The sequence below is a fragment of the Polyodon spathula genome, chromosome 3 (assembly GCF_017654505.1).
Source record: "Polyodon spathula isolate WHYD16114869_AA chromosome 3, ASM1765450v1, whole genome shotgun sequence".
NCBI lineage: Eukaryota > Metazoa > Chordata > Actinopteri > Acipenseriformes > Polyodontidae > Polyodon > Polyodon spathula.
The window spans coordinates 51,072,924-51,094,686 of NC_054536.1; positions in this window are offsets into that span (position 1 = coordinate 51,072,924).

Here is a 21,763-nt window from a genome sequence, read left to right on the forward strand (position 1 = left end):
TGTGATATATGTGAGCTCAGGTCAAGGTTTTCCAGTACACTCCAATACTTAGGGCCCCTCCTGCTGGTTCCAGTACAGCCCCAGTATATATAGACACCCCATTAGCTACTAGAATGATGGATGGCAGAGAAACCAGAAGGTTGCAGTGGGGCAGGGCAAGAGGTCCCTCACCCACTGGGGCATCCACAGACCCCCCCCTCAAGGATATGTTGAGGCTCCAATAAATCCCCCAATGGGTGTTGGCCTAAGCGATCAATCATCAAACAAGAACGGCCCAGGATCAACACCACCGACCTTTCTCTAACAGACATCATGAGCCCACCTATTACTAACCAGTACAGTGGGTATGCAACACATGGAAACACACCCCTTACTAACCAGTACAGTGGGTACGCAGCACATGGAAACACACCCCCAGCCCCTGTGCCGATAGCCACCTCCCACCAAATGAGACAAGACCCTGTATTGAGTGGAAATCCTGGTGCAAAAGTTGACAATGAGGACTGGCTAAAAGATATCCAGTACTTGCTGGAAGCCACAGCTCTACCGAGACACCTTCAGTTTGCTACCATAGTGAGACATCTTAGCGGTGGTGCTAGAAAGTTAGTGCTAAACCTCTCTCTAGCACAGCACTGTCCAAAACGAGTCTTTGAAGAAGAGCAGAGTACAGAGACTACCAGTTGTCGCTAGACCCCAGATTTTTATGAGAGGTTTCAGAGCTCAGGGGAGACTGTTGCCATCGAGCTGGAGACAATGCTCTGATTAATTGAAGACAAAGTACATGGAAGACAACCTCTGCTAGAGAGATTACAAACTGACACAACAGTTTATGTGTGGTTTAATAGATGAGGAGGTACGCCAGCGCCTGCTTCCCATGAAGCCTAGACACATGACATTTTGTGAAATCTAAGTTGAGTTGCGTCAGATTGCAGAGGTAGCACGAGTGGCCAAGGGATCCAGGGTTACAAAGCGTAAAGTCACCCACAGAAAATTGTAGCGCTAGCAGATATTGCCCTTCAAGGCGTAAATGAAGCTGATAAACCACAGCTCAGCTGAGTGAACTGATGGAGATGGTACTCCCCAACGCAGTCAACCAGCAGAAGCAAGCTGAACACGTTGAACAGTTAGAAAGTAAGATGTCATCTCTGCAGCCCTTTGGGAGGGGCAGGAGATCAAGGTAACCATATGAATCTTGTGTGCTGGAGATGTTGACAGAGAGGCCATATTGAGCACTACTCCCAGATGGAAGCACAGGGTACCATACAGAGCAGAAGGCCCGGGGAAGACCAGCCTTTAAACTGATAAGCCCCGTGTAAAAGGAACAGGAGAGGATGGGGGAAAGCGTAAACCCAAGCTCCAGCAAAAAAAGAGCCACATCTTAACCGATAAATGCTGTAAAAGAGGATCCAGACAGCACTTCTGGACCATCAAATGAGGACCATATCAAGCTCAATGGGCTGACCTGCACTAGTTTGATTGATTCTGGATCGCAAATCACATCCATCACAGATACATTCTGGAGGGACCACCTGGAGCAGAGACATAGAAAGCTGATATCAAGCCTAATACAGACTGCCAGTAGGTCCCTGTGGCAAAGTGGTTGGTAAGGGGAACAGATTTCGCGGTGATGCGGTGCAGGAGTGATGAACAGACAACAGTGATTCAGTGAATAAGTGCTTTATTACTCTTTTCCAGGTCTGGCGACCGTCAAAAATAATAAATCCCCGGCAATACACAACAATGTGTAAAGCACGGGGATAATGAAAACAGGGCACAGTCCCGAACAAAAACAACGGTACGGTCACCAGTCCTGGGTGATCGAAAACGTTCAGGTGCTCAGTGCAGTGGTGCTCCGGATAGTGCTCTCCTTTCGACAGCTCCGGAGATGTGCGTTAACTGTCTATTAGTGCTACAAAGACAGACAATTACAGACAGACAGAAAATAACACACAGCACGTACAACACTCTTCACAAATACTCTGAGAGCTCCTCTCTCAGTCCTTCTCTCCTACCGTTAACCCAAACGAAGGAGAAGATCAGAGTTACCCTGGCCCCTATATGTAATCCTGCATGATATCGAGATAAACGGTTGCAGCTGCCTTATTACTTGCAGCTGCCTCTCGTTTACCTTTCAAATCAATACGGTCTTACAACAGAGTCGTGCTTCTCTCCAGGCCGACCCACTTCCCTGACCCGGAAACGAACTGTCAGGCCAGCCCTTCCAGATACTTCTCCTCCCGTTCTTTAGCGCCCTCACAGGTCGAGAGGAAGATTCATCACCAGAACTCATCTTTCCGTCACAGTCCCCCACATAGGAATAATCCACTTAGAGCTTGAATTCCTTGGTCTCCAGTACAATATTGATTTTTATAGTTCCCACAATTGCGTTTTGCAGAAGGGTGCCAACATTGATCGGAACAAATGTGATCAGGGCAGGAAAAGCTTACCTGAAGGCTCGCAAAGAGAGAACTGGAGCGTCACTCCCTGACCTGGCATGCAGCGCTCATTGGGGTTGGCCCACCCCCAACATCTGGACTGGATGGGCGTGTTGGTTAAGCAGTGTACAGGAACCATACTCCAGTATTTATAGCACCAGAGCCATAATTGCAGCTGATCATAAACATCAGAAGGTGACGCCTTTCACGGCTCTGGTGGAACCGGCCACTGGTATCTCCTTAGCACACTGAGCTGAAGTCAACTGCACCTTGGTTGACGTTGTGGAGAGAAAAATCCCTGTCTGTGTCAGGAACATCTCCTCCAATTCCATAGTAAAAAAAACAAATACAAGGTTGGCTTGACTGCTGGCAGTGGTGCATGCCCAGGGGGCTGAGGTCTCCAGCAGGGGAATCACATGAATCTTCAGATTGGCCAAATGTGGACCTCACCGGTGCTGTGGCAGAAGGACATCAAAACAATTGCAGGAACTGTTGAAATGGTGGGTCTGATAACCTTGGGCACACCACAATAGTGAAACATTCAATTCCATTTTGGACCCAAGACGCTTTCGCTTTCCCTACCAGAGAATTCCACATGCTCAGTACGAAGAAATGCAGAGACGCAACCAGGATATTGAGAAAGCAGGCATCATATGACCCAGCCAAAGCTTGTACGCTTCCCCCATGGTTATTGCTTGGAAGAAAGACGGGTCAATGTGGATTTGCATTGACTACAGGCAGCTCAATGCTAGAACTATCCGAGATGCTTTTCCCCTTCCAAGAATCGAAGAGGCACTGGATGCTCTTGGCAAAGCAAAGTACTTCTCCACACTTGATTTAACATCAGGGTACTGGCAGGTGGAAATTGAGGAGAAAGACAAGCCAAAGACAGCATTCACCACACCTATGAGATTATATGAATGCAATAGAATGCCGTTTGGACTACAAAATACCTCGGTTACATTCCAGCACCTTATGATGTATTGCTTGGGTGATCTAAACTTTCAAGCAGTTCTGCTATACTTACATGACGTAATAATTTTTTCTGCTGCATTTGGAGAACACCTGGAAAGGTTGAGAATGGTTTTCTCTCGACTCCGTCAGCATGGCCTCAGGCTGAAAACAGAAAAATGCCACTTACTCAGAAGTGAGGTCAACTACCTGGGGCACGTAGTTTCTGCTAATGGTATAGCAACGGACCCTGAGAAAATAATCAAGGTGCAGCATTGGACAACCTCCACTAATAGAGAAGAGGTGCTATGTTTCCTGGGGTTTGCAGTATATTACCGCAGGTTTGTGGAGAACTATGCCAAGATCGCAGGTCTCTCTACAGACTCACCACTGGTGGAAAACAGATAAAATAAAACAGGGGGCAACCTTAAAGCATGGTTGTTAGTGTTGCTGGAGGGGACCTTTAGAGACAAGAGAAAAAAAAGATCAAGTGTTCGAAGGGAGAGAGGTTGTTTTTCGTCTGCATCAAACTGGACAGCCTCCATGTATACTTTGCTTTGATTCATTTGATTATTCAGGTTTGGGAATATATGTACATCGAGTGATATAGACTCTGAGTTTATGCTGTGTAAAACAAATTTTATTTTGTTGAAAACTTGTATGCAGCTGTGACTGTGCCAATAAACCGAGAATTTGTGACTTTCCTGTTAATGCCTTTGAATCTTCATTACTTCTACAAAGTTTCCGGGTCGGGTTAAAGAACAGGGACATCTTAACACTCGAACAGCCGAGATTTCGGACTACATACAACCGCCACACCTGCAAAATGTGAGGCTCCAAAACTGTATAATGTAACTTATGCAACGTGAATGCGCTTTGAGTGAAATGGAGTTCAAAGGCTTTGTTTGTCTGTTCCATTCTATTACAGCTTTTTTAGTACAATCTATACAGAAAACACGCTTTTCAACTGTACCAGTACATTTGCCACAGACTGCCTTTTTACAGTGGGCGCAGACATCAAAAGTTCTGTTTAGCAACCTGGCATTGTCTTTTATTCCTTGTGCCAGTGGGCGTAGCACTGGGTGAAGGTTGAGGGGCATTTGCCAGCTGGATTTTGTGTCTCTTATCAAAATGTTTCTGCCCGTGTTGCGGTGCACTACTTGTACAAAACCAAAGCACTGATGGCTGCCAGGTCCAAAACATTATAAAAAAAAACATCCACAGGCCACCTGCGAGTACCACCTTTGACAGAATACAGCTTTGCCATTTGATCCAGTATATCCACACCGTACACTCAGGGTGGCACAGTAGTTCTGCCTGAGGAGTCTAGTGGAATGCAGGGGGATAGTTTCAAACTTGCGAGCTGATTCAGAGGACAGGCAGACAAGAAAAAAGTAGCGTAGCTATATTACACTGTATTGTGATTCAATGTGTATATTTTGTGACAACTGCTAATAATAATAATAATAATAATAATAATAATATAATAATAATAATAATAATAATAATAATAATAATATGATGTGTAGAATGACTTTCATTAGTGTTTCAGCACTAGACAGAAGTATATAATACATTCTTTCACAATGACTTTGATTTTATTACAAAGCCCAGACTTAATTGTTGGCTATATTTTATTGATTTCAATTTGCTGCTTTAACTGCAGGTCTGGCGGTTGCAGAAGCAAGTGCTTATAACATATTCATTTTTACGTTTCTGCAGCTGAAACACTGTATGGGTATTAATTGAAATATTTAGTAACACTTAAGAACGGACATGCACAAGATATTCACATACGCAGAGATATTTAAATTTGAATTGCAGAAGACGTTCAAAAAGCGTCTATGCCGGTGCTAGTGTTAAGCAGACAATGCATTGTACTACTAGAAACAGCAACTCCAGATCATACAGGCTACATGTAGAGTAAATGCCAAAGTTTGATGAATGCAGGTAGGGCATGGTACTGCAAGTGCACTTTGATTTGATGAACATGCATACATCCTGGCAATGAAGTGGTTAAGTACCAAATTCCATCAGACTGCAGGATCTGAAATCGGGTGGAGATCGGTTGAGTTGGAGCTTAACAACAAAGGGATGGCATATTAAAAAAAAAAAAAAAAAACCTAGGTTTCACAAAAATCTGTAGAATGTAACTTATATATAAAACTACTGTGCATACAGTAGAAAAGAAAAAAAGAAAACGATTGTCTGTTCTGATGTTTCCAATATACTGGCAAATTTCAATGATAGGTACCTTTACTCATAATAACTGCGCCTTCTTTATGGATCTAAATTAGTTTCACACTTTTTTATGAAATTTAATTAATGGGAGAAATACTGGGATGGGAAAAAGTCTAAGAGAAGGGAGAAGTCCAAGTATGTTGCCCTTCTGGCAGAGGAGGTTGGAGGGCAAAAAAAGCCATGTAAGATTAGTATTTTGAACTGTTAAACACAGTGACAGTGTGCTTTGTTTTGACTGACTATACAGTGGCTCTCAAAAGTATTCACCCCCCTTGGACTTTTTCACATTTTATTGTGTTACAACATGAAATCAAAATTGATTTAATTAGAAGTTTTTGACACTGATCAACACAAAAAAGGCCAATGTCAAAGTGAAAAATAAAATCTACAAATTGTTCAAAATTAAATACAAATATAAAACAGAAAATAATTGATTGCATAAGTATTCACCCCCTTTGCTATGACGCACCTAAATAAGCTCTGGTACAACCAATTGTCTTTAGAAGTCACATAATTCGTTGAATGGAGTCCACCTGTGTGCAATTAAGGTGTTTCACATGATTGCAGGTTAAATACACCTGTCTCTGGGAGGTCTGACAGTTGGTTAGTACATTTCCTAACAAAAACTACATCATGAAGATGAAAGAACATTCAAAGCAAATCCAGAATAAGGCACCAATCGGGGATAGGATAAAAGAACATTTCTGAGGCAATTAATATCCCCCAGAGCACAGTAAAGTCTATTATTAAGAAATGGAGAGAATATGGCACAACTATGAATCTGTCTAGAACAGGCCACCCTCAAAAACGGAGTATCCGGACGAGAAGGGCACTAGTCAGGGAGGCCACCAAGAGGCCTATGGCAACTCTAAAGGAGTTACAGTCTTCCATGTCTGAGCTGGGAGACACTGTGCATACGGCAACAACAGCCCGGGTGCTTCACAAAACTGGCCTTGTAATGGACTGAATATACCGTTCCTAAATAAAGGGAACTGTAAGACTTTTTTGCACTGCAATAAGAACTTCTGTTAACATTTTATTATTTCGCTTTTGTGTCTCTACGGGCTTAACAGTAAACTATTTGGTAAAATATAAATGAAAATGTACTTACCAATGGGGGGAGTTGGGATCCGGGGTCCAAAAGGAGGAGGAGTTGAGTAGGTTCCTGAAAGAAAAAAGTCTGTTTGTATCAGAACGGCAGGGTTCGCAGTGACGACGCAGTTCATTGAATGGAGGCCTACATTCAAGGAACTTGCAGCGTCTCTGTTAATAAAAATAATGTAAAACAAGCTTTAATTCAGCCGAGTTATTTGGTGGGTTTGCACTTAAAATAATAAAGATCTAACTGAGAAGATTAGTAATTTTCCTTAAGTCTTAGTTAAATAAATTATAAAGTACAACTTATCGATTTACATTGCTTGTCGCTATGTGTGTATGGATGTGTGAGCATGTGTTGACAAAGGGAGCGTGCACGCTTGAGGCGCGCTTTTTGAAAAAGATAGTGGACGCACATAATGTAAGTCTATGGGGAGGGAAGTATTAAAAGAAGGAAAATGGTTTTATACTCCTAAAAGTACCTCTACCATGAAAAATAATAAGCTATTTGTGATTAGTTAAAATAAAGGAAATGTTACTGTATTGTTTTAAACTAAAGTAAGTGTAACCGGGCGAGCAACCATGTACATTTTGTTGTTTATTTTTAGAACGGGGTTTCCCCCTCCGCCGCCCCTGTACTGTGTTTTGTGTTTGTGTATGTATTGTTTTATATTTATATATATATGATGGCGTGGCCATTTTATTTTGTTATTGTTTTTGTATTGTTTTGCAGCATGGATGGGAAGCCCCATCCACATTAAAAACTTGTGTAGAAGGTGGCCATCTCCCGAATTAATTAAGTGATTAATTTGTTGCTAATCAGGAGATGGTCACCTATATAAATACCTGCAGCGCTCCATGTCCGAGGTGGGGTGTTCAAGAGGCAGAATGAGAGTGCAGAGAAAAGAGAAAAAATTTATAAAGAGCTAATAAAGAACTAAGGATCAGTGAAGGCGATTGCTCAGCCTAACTTTAGCGTTTAGTGTTTGTGATTATTTTTGTTTGATTATTTTTATGCTCTGTGAGCAATGTTTGTTTTGCTTAAATATTTATTTATTTTTTGTTATTTAATAAACAGCGCACGCCGCGCCTGTAAACTGCAGATACCTTTGTAGTTCTTCGTCCTTCTTCTGGTCTGACGTCACCGCAATGCCATTTCCTGCCACACGTGGTGTTCAAGGTGGGATCACCAGCGCCCCTTGGACTTAGGCCAGAAGAGGTACTGCAGTTCTGTTGTTTTTTTATTATTATTATTTTTTTGGAGTGAGGAAGAGGAGGAAGGATGGGAGGAAAGAGGAGGAGCTGAGGCAACAGAAGCAGCCGCAGCCTAAGAGGTGGTGGTCCAGGGTTCCAACACCATGGGGACCCCCAGACTGAGCAGCTGAACAGAAGCAGTGGAGGATGGAAGGGGCTCCTATGTGCCGTGCCTGTGGCGAGTTTGGGCAGGTCTGGGAGGACTGCCCTTATGGAAAACCTCAGTATAAAGAGACGTGGAACCAGGATATGGTGGGGGATGCTGCCAAGTGGTTCTGTGCAGTGGACCAGACCCGACCATCTTCAGCGCCCAACAGGGAGGAGCCCGAACGTCCTTCATCTGAGTGGGAGGGGCCCGAACGTCCTTTGCCTGAGTGGGAGGGGCCCGAACGTCCTTTGCCTGAGTGGGAGGGGCCCGAACGTCCTTCACCTGAGTGGGCAGAGGGAGAATACCTGCTGGTTCAGTCTTCACCACTGTGGGAGTACTGCTTGTCACTCCCACCACCACCAGCAGAGGGAGAATACCTGTTGGTTCCACCCCCATGGGAGGACTTAGTGCCGCTCTCACCTCCACCAGCAGAGGGAGAATACCTGCTGGTGGCACCTCCACCACCGTGGGAGGACTATGTGCCGCTTCCACCTCCACCAGCAGAGGGAGCATACCTGCTGGTTTCTCCACTGCCACCAGAAAAGCAGCAGGACCTGCCTCTGTCTCCACCACCACCAGGAGCAGAGCAGCAGGAGCTGCCTCTGCCTCCTACCCCGCTAGAGAGAGAGAAGCAGGAGCTGCCTCTCCCTTCAGCATTAGAGGGACCAGCAGCCCCTGTACAGTTTGCTGAGGGGAGAATGGAGGAAAAACGCCCGGCCGCAGTGGCTGAGAAGAGGCCCAACCCCCGCATCACAGCTAGGTCTGGCTCTCCTCCCGCCGTCGCCTCCCGTGGGTCCGCTGCTGCCCTGCCTCGCACCGCCCAAGGATGCCTGCCTTGCACCGTCCAAGGATGCCACGTCCGCATCGCCAGGGGCTGCCTGTTGCTCCATATTGCCTGGGGTTGCCTGTTGCTCCACATTGCCTGGGGTTGCCTGGTGCTCCGCATTGCCTGGGGCTGCCTGTGTCTCTCTTTTATCCCCTAGGGTTGCCGAGGGTCCCTCTTTGCCTGGGGTTGCCGAGGGTCCCGATTCGCCTGAGGTTGCCGTGGGTCCCGCTTCTCCTGGGGTTGCTGAGGGTCCTCCATCCCGTGGGGTTGCCTGTCTCGCCTTTGTTTCTCCTAGGGTTGCTGACGATCTTGCTTCGCCTGGGGCTGCTGAGGGCTCTGCTTCGCCTGGGGTCGCTGCTGGCTTTGCTTTGCCTGGGGCCGCTGCCTGGCTTGCGCCGCCTGGGGTCGCTGCCTGGGGTTGCTGCCTGGGGTTGCTGCCTGGCTTGCGCCACCTGGGGCCGCTACTAGGACCGCAGGAAGCACCGGGGCCAGCCACTCAGAAAAGGGGGCTGCCGGCTACAAAAAAGAGGGGGAGGGGGTCAGGAGACCAGCTCCCCCAGTCGCACTTTCGTGACAGGAAGTACGGTGGCCAGAGCCCCACAAAGAGGAGCTGACCACATTAAGAAGGGGGGCAGGTCAGGAGACCAGTTCTCCCTGCTATAGTTCGGCTGAAGCTCCGGAAGAGTGAGTTATCAGCCAGGAAGATATGGGGGGCAGAAAGACCTCCCATCATGGCTACCCCCACAGATTACTCCAGACCTCTTTCGGGACATTGACACTGAGGGCGGAGGTGGCCGTTGGGGCCATGTGTGCTTTGCACAAGGGGGGGGGGGGGGTTGTTTTGTTACTGTTTTTGTATTCTTTTGTAACGTGGATGGGAAGCCCCATCCACATTAAAAACTCGTGCAGAAGGTGTCCATCTCCCGAATTAAGTGATTAATTTGTTGCTAATCGGGAGATGGTCACCTGTATAAATACCTGCAGCTCTCCATGTCCGAGGTGGGGTGTTCAAGAGGCAGAATGAGAGTGGAGAGAGAAGAGAAAGAATTTATTAAGAACTAAGGATGAGTGAAGGCGATCGCTCAGCCTGACTTTAGCGTTTAGTGTTCGTGATTACTTTTGTTTGATTATTTATTTTAATGTTCTGTGAGCAGGTGTTTATTTTTGTTTAAATATTTTATTTATTTTTGTTATTTAATAAACGACGCACGCCGCATCCTTTTGAAACTGCAGTTACCTTGCCTGTGTGTTCAGTTCCTTCTTCTGGTCTGACGTCACCACTCAGCCATTTCCTGCCACAGTAAGATATAAATGTTTTTATATTTACTAATTACTAATTTGGTATATTCCAAGGAGAGGGGCCAAGTTCTGATAAATAGCCTGTATCGAGCCCAGACTCTCAGAGAGTGTGTGTTGCTTTGTTAGAACTGGTTGGCATTGTGTAAAAGGCTGAGGGGGAACCTGTTTATCAGATTATAGCCTCCTAGTGAAAGTTAACTGTGTCTGATTTTTTATATTTGTTTATTTAGTAATTTATTTATTTATTTATTTATTTTTCTCATTTGTGGCCACATTTGTACCAAGTGCAATTTTTGTTCCGGTGTTCCTCACGCCAGTTTGGAAAAATAAAAGAAAGCCAGCTTGGCGCAATAAAATCTTTCTGGTCATTGCTTGTTACTTAACAACATCTGACATTACGCACACCGGTCCCTAACAGGCCTTTTTGGAAGAGTGGCAAAAAGAAACCCATTGTTGAAAAACACTTGCATCAAATCTCGGCTAGAGTTTGCCAGAAGGCATGTGGGAGAATCTGAGACCAAGTGGAAGAAGATTCTATGGTCTGATGAGACCAAAATAAAGCTTTTTGGCCTCAATGCTAAGCGCTATGTTTTGCGCAAGCCTAACACCGCACATTATCCTGAGAGCATCATCCCTACCGTGAAGCATGGTGGTGGCAGCATCATGCTAGGGAGATGCTTCTCTGCATCAGGGCCTTTAAAGCTTGTGAAGATAGAGGTCAAAATGGATGCAGCAAAGTACAGAGAAATCCTGGAGGAAAACCTGCTGAAGTCTGCAAGAGACCTGGGACTTGGGAGAAGATTCATCTTCCTGTAGGACAATGACCCCAATCATACAGCCAATGCCACACTGGAGTTGCTTAAAAACAAAAAGGTCAATATCCTGGAGTGGTCCAAAGCCCGGACCTCAATCCAATTGAGAATATGTGGAAAGAGTTGAAAATTGCTGTTCACCAAAGGTCTCCATCCAACTTGACGGAGCTTGAGCAATTTTGCAAAGAAGAATCTGCAAAAATTGCAGTGTCCAGGTGTGCAAAGCTGGTAGAGACTTATCCAAATAGACTCATGGCTATAATTGCTGCCAAAGGTGCCTCTACCAAATATTGACTCAAGGGGGTGAATACTTATGCAATCAATTATTTTCTGTTTTGTATTTGTAATGAATTTAGAACAATTTGTAGATTTTATTTTTCACTTTGACATTATGGACTTTTTTGTGTTGATCAGTGGCAAAAACTCCTAATTAAATCCATTTTGATTCCATGTTGTAACACAATAAAATTTGGAAAAGTCCAAGGGGGATGAATACTTTTGAGAGCCACTGTATAATTGAAAGCAGGGGGCAAGGAGACTCATACATTTTAAGACAAGATCATTCTTAAACGTTTTTTTTTGTTAATGCATAGTTTACAAATTGTGCTTACTTTCAGTGTACTTTTTTTTTTTTAGATTGACAGAAATTGTGACCTAGAAATTGTGACACATGCGTGCAAAATTAGGTTTCCAGTAACCATGAATGTGGGTGGCTGTTAGCTCCCAAGATAGAAAAGATAATTGCATGATATATTTTCAGACTGCTCATCTGATTGGATTTATATCCTGCCTGTAAAGCTCTGGAGTGTATAGAGAATAGGCAGATCCAGTGACATGTGAAGGAGAAAACAACAGAAAAAACACCAAGGCATACATCTTTTGAGCAGAGGAAGAGTCTTAAATAAATAAAATGTTTTAAAAGGAGAGGCAAAGCACGCTGTGGTGCCGCCCCTGGCTCCATTCTCCTCCTCTACAATACAAAAACAGACACTTAACAAACAAAACAAGTAAGCAAGGCTCCGGCCGTATGTTACATTTCAGCGCAAGGGGCTCTACCCCCTAGCTGCATCCCCTTTGTAATGCCCAACTCCTCCCTGCAATCAGCCTGGCGCCCTGGTGTAACCAGTCACTGCCTGGCCCGCAGCTGATTGCATAGGAATCACTTTGAGTATGTGCAGCTACGTGCTTCCTCCTGTTTCCGCACACCACAGAATCGACTAATCTACAAGGAAGTGTACTACCAACCTTACACAACGCTTTTTCTGGTTGGGAGGGAGATTTACAGCATTGATTCTTTCTCTCTTTATCACAGGGTTGTATGGGTTAAAAATTATAACTCAAACCTCATGAATGAAATATAGACCTTCCCATTAAATTAGATTGAAAAAAAGAAACAAACACAGAGACAGGCCCATCATGATACACTACTACAAATTAAACAGTTTAATCATGTTCTGCACTGATGCCGGTTATCACTGAACAGCTTAACCGAGACTTGGATAGGCTGGTTTCATCCTCAATGGAACAGAACAGTGAAAAAACTTTATTTGTGACAAGAACAAGTCGTCTCTAATCCAGCGCTCTTATGTCCACCAAATATGGTCTGGTAAAGATGGCAAAAGCTTGTGTACATAAGCTTTAAGATTAATCATTAATGGGGAAAAAACTAAATGTTGCTTTTGACTTGAAAAGTGAAAATACAAACAGTGCCATACTTTCACCCAAAACATTTGTAATATTTTTTTAAAAAGTTGAGTGATCTGTATACACTTAAGTGTATAGTATTTAATTGAATAGGCATGGATGGCCAATTATTAAAGTGAAGTCCTTCTTCTGCTTAGAGAATTCAGTTACTGCAGTGTTGTGACTCTTGGTCTTGCAGTTCATGGCCTGACATTGACAGAGTGTGTCTGGTTATACCATCTCGCCTGGTTTGAAATTGCTGGCTGTGAGCACCCAAGATGGCAAACCACATTACGCGGCCCTAGTCCAGCCTCCAACATGCTGATTGCATGAAGGCGCTGCTATCTTGACAGACATGGCATATTGTTTTGGTTTTTTTCTGTGATTTCACTATGTAACACAATTTTTGTTCCTGGGTAGTAAGTGTTATTTCCTAATTGCTTATGCCTCAGAAGTATAGAACATGGCTATTATTCCCCACAAACTTTGCTTTTGTGACCAGGACAGTGATATTTTGAAATTTACCTATTTCCAATGAGAAAACAGGCGAATTTGTGTCTTTTCGTTCACATAAAGTCAGAAAAAAACAACATATGAATCCAAATTAACATGTATTTATACTAAAGTAATACAAAAATGATTAGATTTAGAAAGATTGAAAGAGAGAAAGATTTAGAAGTGAGTAGTTTTTCGAGATTTACGATTATACTGTAAATCACTTTCACGAATCAGCCCCCAGATGTAGTCTCCCATCATGTTCTCGTTATACTGTCCTTGGTAGCGGCGTTCAAAGTCCAGTATATCCTGGTGGAAGCATTTGCCTTGCTCCTCCGAGTACGCTCCCATGTTCTCCTTGAATTTATCAAGATGAGCATCAAGGATATGGACTTTGAGGGACATCCTACAGCCCATTGTGCCGTAGTTCTTCACCAGAGTCTCAACCAGCTCCACATTTTTCGGCCTTGTGATTGCCCAGGAAGCCCCGAACCACTGCGACAAAGCTGTTCCAAGCCACTTTCTTCTTACTGGTGAGCTTCTTGGGGAATTCATTGCACTCCAGGATCTTCTTTATCTGTGGTTCGACGAAGACACCGGCTTTGACCTTTGCCTCAGACAGCTTAGGGAAGAAGTCTTGAAGGTACTTGAAGGCTGCCGACTCCTTATCTAGAGCTCTGACAATTTGTTTCATAAGGCCCAATTTGATGTGCACCTTCCGGGGGTCAACCAGTGGCTCCCACTTGACGTTGTTCCTCCCCACAGAGAACTCGGTCCGCTGTGGCCAGTCCCGCCTGTGGTAGTGCGCCTTGGTGTCCCTGCTGTCCCAAAGGCAAAGATAGCAGGGAAACTTGGTAAAACCGCCTTGCAGACCCATCAGGAATGCCACCATTTTGAAGTCTCCTATGACCTCCCAGCCGTACTCATCATACTTCAAGGCGTCCAGCAAGGTCTTGATGCTGTTGTAATCCTCTTTGAGGTGCACCGAGTGAGCCAGGGGAAGAGACGGGTACTTGTTACCATTATGGAGCAGCACGGCTTTAAGCCTCCTGGATGAGCTGTCAATGAAGAGGCGCCACTCATTCTGGTTACAGGCGATTCTAATTGCCTCGAACAGACTGATCACATTGTGGCAGAAGCCGAGCCCATCTTGACTGGTGAAGAATCTGGAAAAAGGTTGGTGACGCTTAGCAGATGCTTCCACGGAGTACTTTTCGCTCGTCTTGATAAATTGGCCGCAGACATAGCAAAATGCATCTGCCGGATGCTTACAGCCTCTTGATGCCATCTCAGAAAAATGCAGATATGTATCTACTTAGGCAGCTGGAACTAAACTGAACTGGCGGGCTTAAGGCCCCTGTATTTATACTACTATTTATATTACTGGAAAGTTCTAGAAGTTACTCCAAGTTTACTCAGCACTGAATCTATCTGGAATGTTCTGGAATTTCAAAATATCACTGTCCTGGTCACAAAAGCAAAGTTTGTGGGGAATAATGCCAATAATGTCCATTTTCTATACTTTTGAGGCATAAGCAATTAGGAAATAACACTTACTACCCAGGAACCAAAAAATAAATAAAAAAATAAAAAAAATTACACAGTGTTTTCTTTATTGCATTTATTCAAGCTTGCAATTCCACAGCTGAAATCACTCCATATCCAGTATCCAATAAACTGTCTCACTAATTAGGTGATTAAGTGCTTACACTTCAGTCATAGTCACTCAAGCATGTCATGGTCAAGGATGAATGATCGATGATTAAAAAAAAACAAAAAACATTGTCAATGTCCATCATTTATATACTTTTTTTTTTTTTTTTTTTAAATAAATGTGTTATAATAGTGATGTTTCTTTTGATGCTTGGTATATTATCAATTTGACCCCTTCTTTTGGGAAAGAATCCCTTAGTGCAAAATATAGCACTGAATAGAAGTATTACTTACTTGTAACAACGCAAAAGACAATGGCCCCGATCTTCGATCTTCGTGCAATCCCCTCGCTAAATTTGTGCCTCACAAAAAAATAGTGCTTTGGCACAAAATGAGATATATTCCAAAACGGCACAAAGCAGTTGCGAGACATTGGAATATAGCAGCTTTTTGAGCAATTAGCAAATCTGTTTGTGCCTGGCAAAACCATCTGCGCATTCACTACCAATATAGCAACTGCACCCAAAAGTCAAGGGAAAACGCTTAATGATGGACAGTCACCATTAGTAATGGCATTACCCCGACAAGCTGCTATCATTGGTGTTGCCACAGTATGTACCGATATGACAGCAGACGAGACCACACGCTATATCCTGCACGCATACATACGGACCATTCAAATGCACAATTGGCTCCATAGCTATTCGCCGAGTTTTCAAATTAATGTACTGATAACGCCACTGTTTTGTTGAATATGGACAGTATTGTATCACAAGGAAATACTATATAGGTTTCTTTAAAGGCCAGCTGATTCGACATAGCTGTACATTGTTGAAGTAAAATAAAAAAAAAGGCTTTGTATATAGTCTTTTTTTCGGAATGATTTTTATTTTTTTTTTTTATATAAGTCGTGCCATGACAAAGTCTACTGTGGTAGCGCACGCTATGATTTGAAAATGTAACAATTTCATTCACCTGCAAAGTAAACATCAATCAGGCATTTTTATATACACAATACACAGAAATGCATTATGTTATTTATTCTACTCACCCATTTGAACATCATCATTAAGCCCAGTTTGTAAGGTTTTGAGTGTCGCCAGGATTGGATTTTTTTCGTTATGACATTTTTTTGTAAGAATAATAATTATTTCTAAATATGCTCTTAAAATGTTTATTTTAGCCTACTATGATTTCTCAACAAATGAAGTCTCTGTACAATTAGCAATATCGACATTCAGCAGACTGGACAGCTGCATAAAAACGGCCAGAAATTACAGTTAACAGAACTGTTTGTCCCTGGACTGCTGCCGAGAAAACACAGGTCTTTGATTGGTTGATTGTATCACCTGTCTGGCTTTAGGCAAACGTTAGCAGCCTTTCACAGCAAGACTGCCCTGACGGTGCTTGGCTCTCCGAACTGCAGCTGCCCACCCCTACACCCATAATGCACAGCAACCTATGGAATAGCCAAATAAAGCAATGGGCCACAAGATGGGTGTATGATGTATTTACACAATTAATTTACAGATGTGTGGCAACACCCAGCAAAGATAACAGCCAGGACCCCCCTCCCCTGTTTATCCTTCTCTCAATCTTCATTCCCATACTTTGATGGCACACGTTGGATGCCGATATGCCTGTGGAGCAGTGAAGAACACATATAACTGTATATGTAAACACACTACCGCTGTCCATCATATCAATACAGTGATAAAGCACATAACTGATCCACCCATCCGGTGTGTGCAGATTAAAGGGGGGTTGGTCTGCTGTACTATTGTACGTTTGTACTATTGTACCCAATTCCAGAGTGGACTGTTACTCCGACACTATTTGAGTCAACAGTGCGCAGTTATTGGAACTAGCGCATCGCAATTATTGCGCAGATATTGATATATTCAGACAAATTAGGGCTTTCGCCCAATTCAAATTTGATTGCGCTATATGCATATTGAATGTCCACCTAGAATACATTTGCATCATGTTTCTAATTACTGATGCATTACCATATGCTAATAGGACCATATGAACAGAACAGGCATCTGCACAACAAGGAAGGCAGTGTGCTGGACAGAGGTGAGTTCATGTTTTCACACTCATCTGTTGGGCATGAGAATACACTATAAACATCACTATGATATAAACATGATATATATGTTATTATGGAAACAAAAAAAGAGGCTTATTGCTTGTATATTTTTGCCACAAATTGACTATGATGATGCAGTATATAGGTTTGCATCAACATCAACTGGACGCACTATATCATGCAGCATTGAGGTACATTACAAATACAAGATTGAATATTCATCATTGTATATTATACGATTTGGTAGGCTGGATTTCTTTGGCTTTACTTAGGTTGAAGCACTGGTATATTCTGGTATATAAGGCTATTCAATGTAAATAACCCTCTTATTTAAATGAATAACTTATAGCTTCCCATAGTAACCATAGCCTCAGATCTCATTCTTTTTTTGCCTTTTAAAATCCCAAATGTGCTGGCAAAAGATCCTTTGCTTATTATGCCCCATGGTCCTGGAATGAGGTCCAGTCCAAACTAAAGCTGCATACCCAGATATCTTTATTGCAATGTAATAGTAAACTGCATGATTTCATGACTAAGAGTTGTAATTGTTTTAAGTAATTGAATTACATACGTTTGTATATTTTGATTATTGTTTTAAATGTGATTTGCCTGTGTCTTAATTGTATTTTATTGTGTATTTGTTCTTGTTGTCCGATTGACATCTTGCTACTTGCTTGGCTAAGTCTCACTCGTAAAAGAGGTTTTAATCTCCATGTGACTACTTAGTTATATAAAGAATAATAACTGACTTGACTGCACCCATATTGCTATCTGGGCCCCTGTTCCAGTTATCCTGTTCTATCTGGATTCCAGTTGTATTCAGAATAGCAGGAAATTTGAATAGCTACTCCATGCCATGTAAACAGGGTATTCCGAATGAATCCGTCCGTATTCTGGATACCAGTATTATGAAAATGTGATACCAAATACCCACTTAGTATTAGGATACTATCGAAATACTAGCCCTTCTAGACACTTTATTAAGAAAACCAGTTTTTTTCTAGACACATGAGTCGTAGTTTTATAATCTATAATATATAAGACGACGGCTTTTGTGCCCAACAAAGCCTTTGCAAAAACTAAAACAAAATACAAAGATATTGCATAGTCAGCAACCACTTTGGGGTGTTACAAGTACTAATATATTTATATATGCAATATCTTTGTATTTTGTTTTAGTTTTTTTGTAGATCAACAGTCAATACCAGGATATATATAGAGAACTGTTCGTTTTAAACAAATGTTTAGGATATATATATATTAGATATATATAGTATCTATATATATTATATATATATATATATATAGTAGCAATTGTAACATGATATTATTTTGTTTAAATGAATTAATTTTAAATCGTTTTATTTGGACTTTACAGACACTGAGAACAGTAGACTTTCCGACTGAATTCCGTTTTTAAGCCAAAAAGGTTGGATAGTCAAATGTCACTACTGCATTATTTTAGTTGTTCTACGTATCATATCGCCAGGATATATTTTATTTTTCTGAGGTGAAAATGTTGTTTTATTTCACATTTCCAAATAAATAAATAAAATTGAAGCAGGTGGCATATGTATTTGATTTAGCTAGAAAAGGTCTGCTACAGATAGTCTTTTCAATCCCAGGCTATTTTGGTTGATACATTGTATAAATCTAAAACATATACATTCATAGATGAGACAAAGGGTAACAGAGTTAGCATGTATACTTAAAATATCATTACATTAGATAACCATGCCTGCGAGGCTTAATTTATCAAACTTTGCTTTTGGGTGTATATACCAAATAGCATTACTTTCTTTTCATTATATTATATCATTTACTACAGAATACCTTACACTAGAACATTCGGCATGACATAAAAATATGTCTTTTACGTGTGCCCAACTGTTTTACACAGCAAATGCCTTTGCATCTTCTCCATTTTATTGGTCAGCAAAGAACTTTAGTAGCCATAGCAACAGGTATTTCACATCCAAAGACAGTCTCCAAGGACTGCAGCATCTGATATGGATTTGTGTTTTATGTAAGCAATATTCCCTGCTTAGACAGAGGATTCCAAAGACTTAGTCAAATACATTCCACATCAAATATACTGCAGTATTATGTGATTTCAATGAAGGATGAAGTGAAACACAGATCCTGTATAAATAAAAGAAAACCGAGCAAGAGTTTCCCAAGATCGAATTTAGTAGAACCAGGCACCAGGATGAATTGAGATGACTGCAGAGATATATACCAACAGCAGGAACACTTCCTGCCATTTAATTAAATAAAGACAAGAGTAAATGCTGAGTCATATACATTATTAAATGCCTTCTTTGTGTCTGGGCCTAAAAGAAAAATACAATTACTCAAATTAACACGCACAGAAACTATGCCAAACTGATTCATTCTGCTGAACAGATCACATCAGGGACAAAACCATTAATTACACATCAAGTCCTTGTTTCCTGTGAAGCGCTTCTTCATGACTATTAGATCTGTAAAATGGCAGTTCTGTTTCAAATGACACATTTATGAATGCAACACATCTCCCTTCAAGCATAAGCCTCCAGATGTACTTAATTTTGTCAGGTCATGGACGCTCACTCTTCCATTATTTTTTTTTCAACAAATTCCCCAGACAAAAGAAGTAAAATTGAGTTTTACAAATTTAAGCTCTTTGGATTTTCAACACTTGTTTCTGTCAGTATGAGTTAGTAACCACACTTGTTTCCTGCCAAGCATCTCATTGAGGTTAGCAGAGATGTTGCCCACAATGCCTCAGAATCACTAGCCAGCAGAAAGTTAAATACCCAGGTCAGTGTAGGTAACTAAACACCTGGGGTGAAATTCACTTAGAAATAATTAATGGAATGTGACATTCTTGTTAACTTTGTGATTTTAAACAATTAGTTTTGAAATATTGATATTCCCAATTGCTATTTACTCATGCATTAATGTTATGTGCTGTGGATAGCGTAGTCTTAAAGTCTATTGTAAGGGCATTCCTGTTAGGCCTGTGCCAATCAACAAGTACAAACGAATATCCATAATGAGAATGGCAATTTTACTGTTACTTGTATTCAGAATTTTTTTTTTTTCTACATGAAAAAAACATTGAATGAGATCCTGGTTACAATATGACAGGATTGACTATCAATCTCAAGTTTCTACATAAAGAGGGAGTGGGGGGGGGACCATTGAGCCTGGCAGTCTCTCACTTAAGCAAAGCATAAAGCATCCATCATAATGTCACTGTAGATCAGACAGAGCAAAGTTCTCTTTGGTCGCGCTTTCTGGGTAAATGTGACATCTTCTGAGTACGATCAAATATGACGGTTTTAATATCAGTTGATCAGGCACTTAAAACGCTATACATGTAAAGCAAGAAGTTATATTTTATGAATTATAGTTATTGCTTTGTTTGTAGTGATTCAGTGAAATAATAGTGGATGAATATGTATGCACTATAGTTTTACGTTACACTATATTTTTCAATATATTTTGTTTCTTTAAGGAAACATTTGCATATTAATTTCACAGCTTTTCCTGTAATTTTACAGTGCCTCACCATGGTTAACCACAGAGTCTCATATGCTTTACCATACTTACCTATGCTTTGCAAGCCTTTCCTGCTGTTTTCAGTACACTGTACTACATATTTTTACTATGATGTATGGCAAACACACATGTCCTGAAAAAGAAAGATTTTAAAAAGTGTATTAAATAACCAATCATTTTTAATAAACGAGTGAAAATATAACAATTAAAAATAGATCAAATAGAATATGATTTATGAAAAATGACATCAGCCCACATTTTATTGACAAAAGCTCATTGAGACATTTTCAGTAGTCGATTATGGTTTCAGGCAATGCTGTGTTAATTATTTAAATTTAATGTACTAGATGTCTTTATTATTTTTAGCCTCTTAGAAAGTCTCTTTTAAATAGTAAATACAATGACAGCAAAGAGCAATAAATAGGTTTGTCATATACATTGAACTAAATCTAACAAAATACAGTACAGTAAATGTGGACCAATGCACAGAATGTTCAACATTACATTTTCTAAATCCTAATCTTAATCAAAAACATACAAATACTCTAATGTTTCAAACTGTTCATGACAAACAAAATATGCTCAATATACTGTAGCTTAATGTTTGACAAAATGCAGGACAAATGAGATTCAGCTGATTCAAAGCTGGTCAGAAAAAAAGGATTGCAAAGCTGTGACATATTTACGGTACCGCACGGTCACAGTCTCTTGACAGGTGAAAGCTGGCCAAGACTACCACGGTACAGAATATTAGGAATATTCATACAATTAGTCTGAATCAGCTTCCTGAAAAAAGAAACCTCAAATTGTTAAATATTAAGCAATCTAGTTTCAGGCAATACTGTTACACAGTGGGGCTCCCATCTATTATTAAACAGTCTAAATTGAACGTGGGTTCGATTAAATGAGGATGAGATTTCTATCTGCATAATTTGCATTCTTCAAGCTGTCAAACAGACCAAAGAATGACACATACCCTTTTAGTCATGTAGATGTGTTTAAAGAATAATGCATTGTCATAACAGCAGCGCATCACAATATGGCTGGGTAAAACTTGTAACCCTGCACTATCGAAGATCACTTTCAGTAACTATTGAGATGTGTCACTGTTTAGTTAATTAAAACATTCCATGGTTTTATTAAAACAAAATTTAAATGAGATTGCATTAACAGATCTACAGTATGTGTGTGTGTGTGTGTGTGTGTGTGTGTGTGTTTGTGTGTTGGTGTATG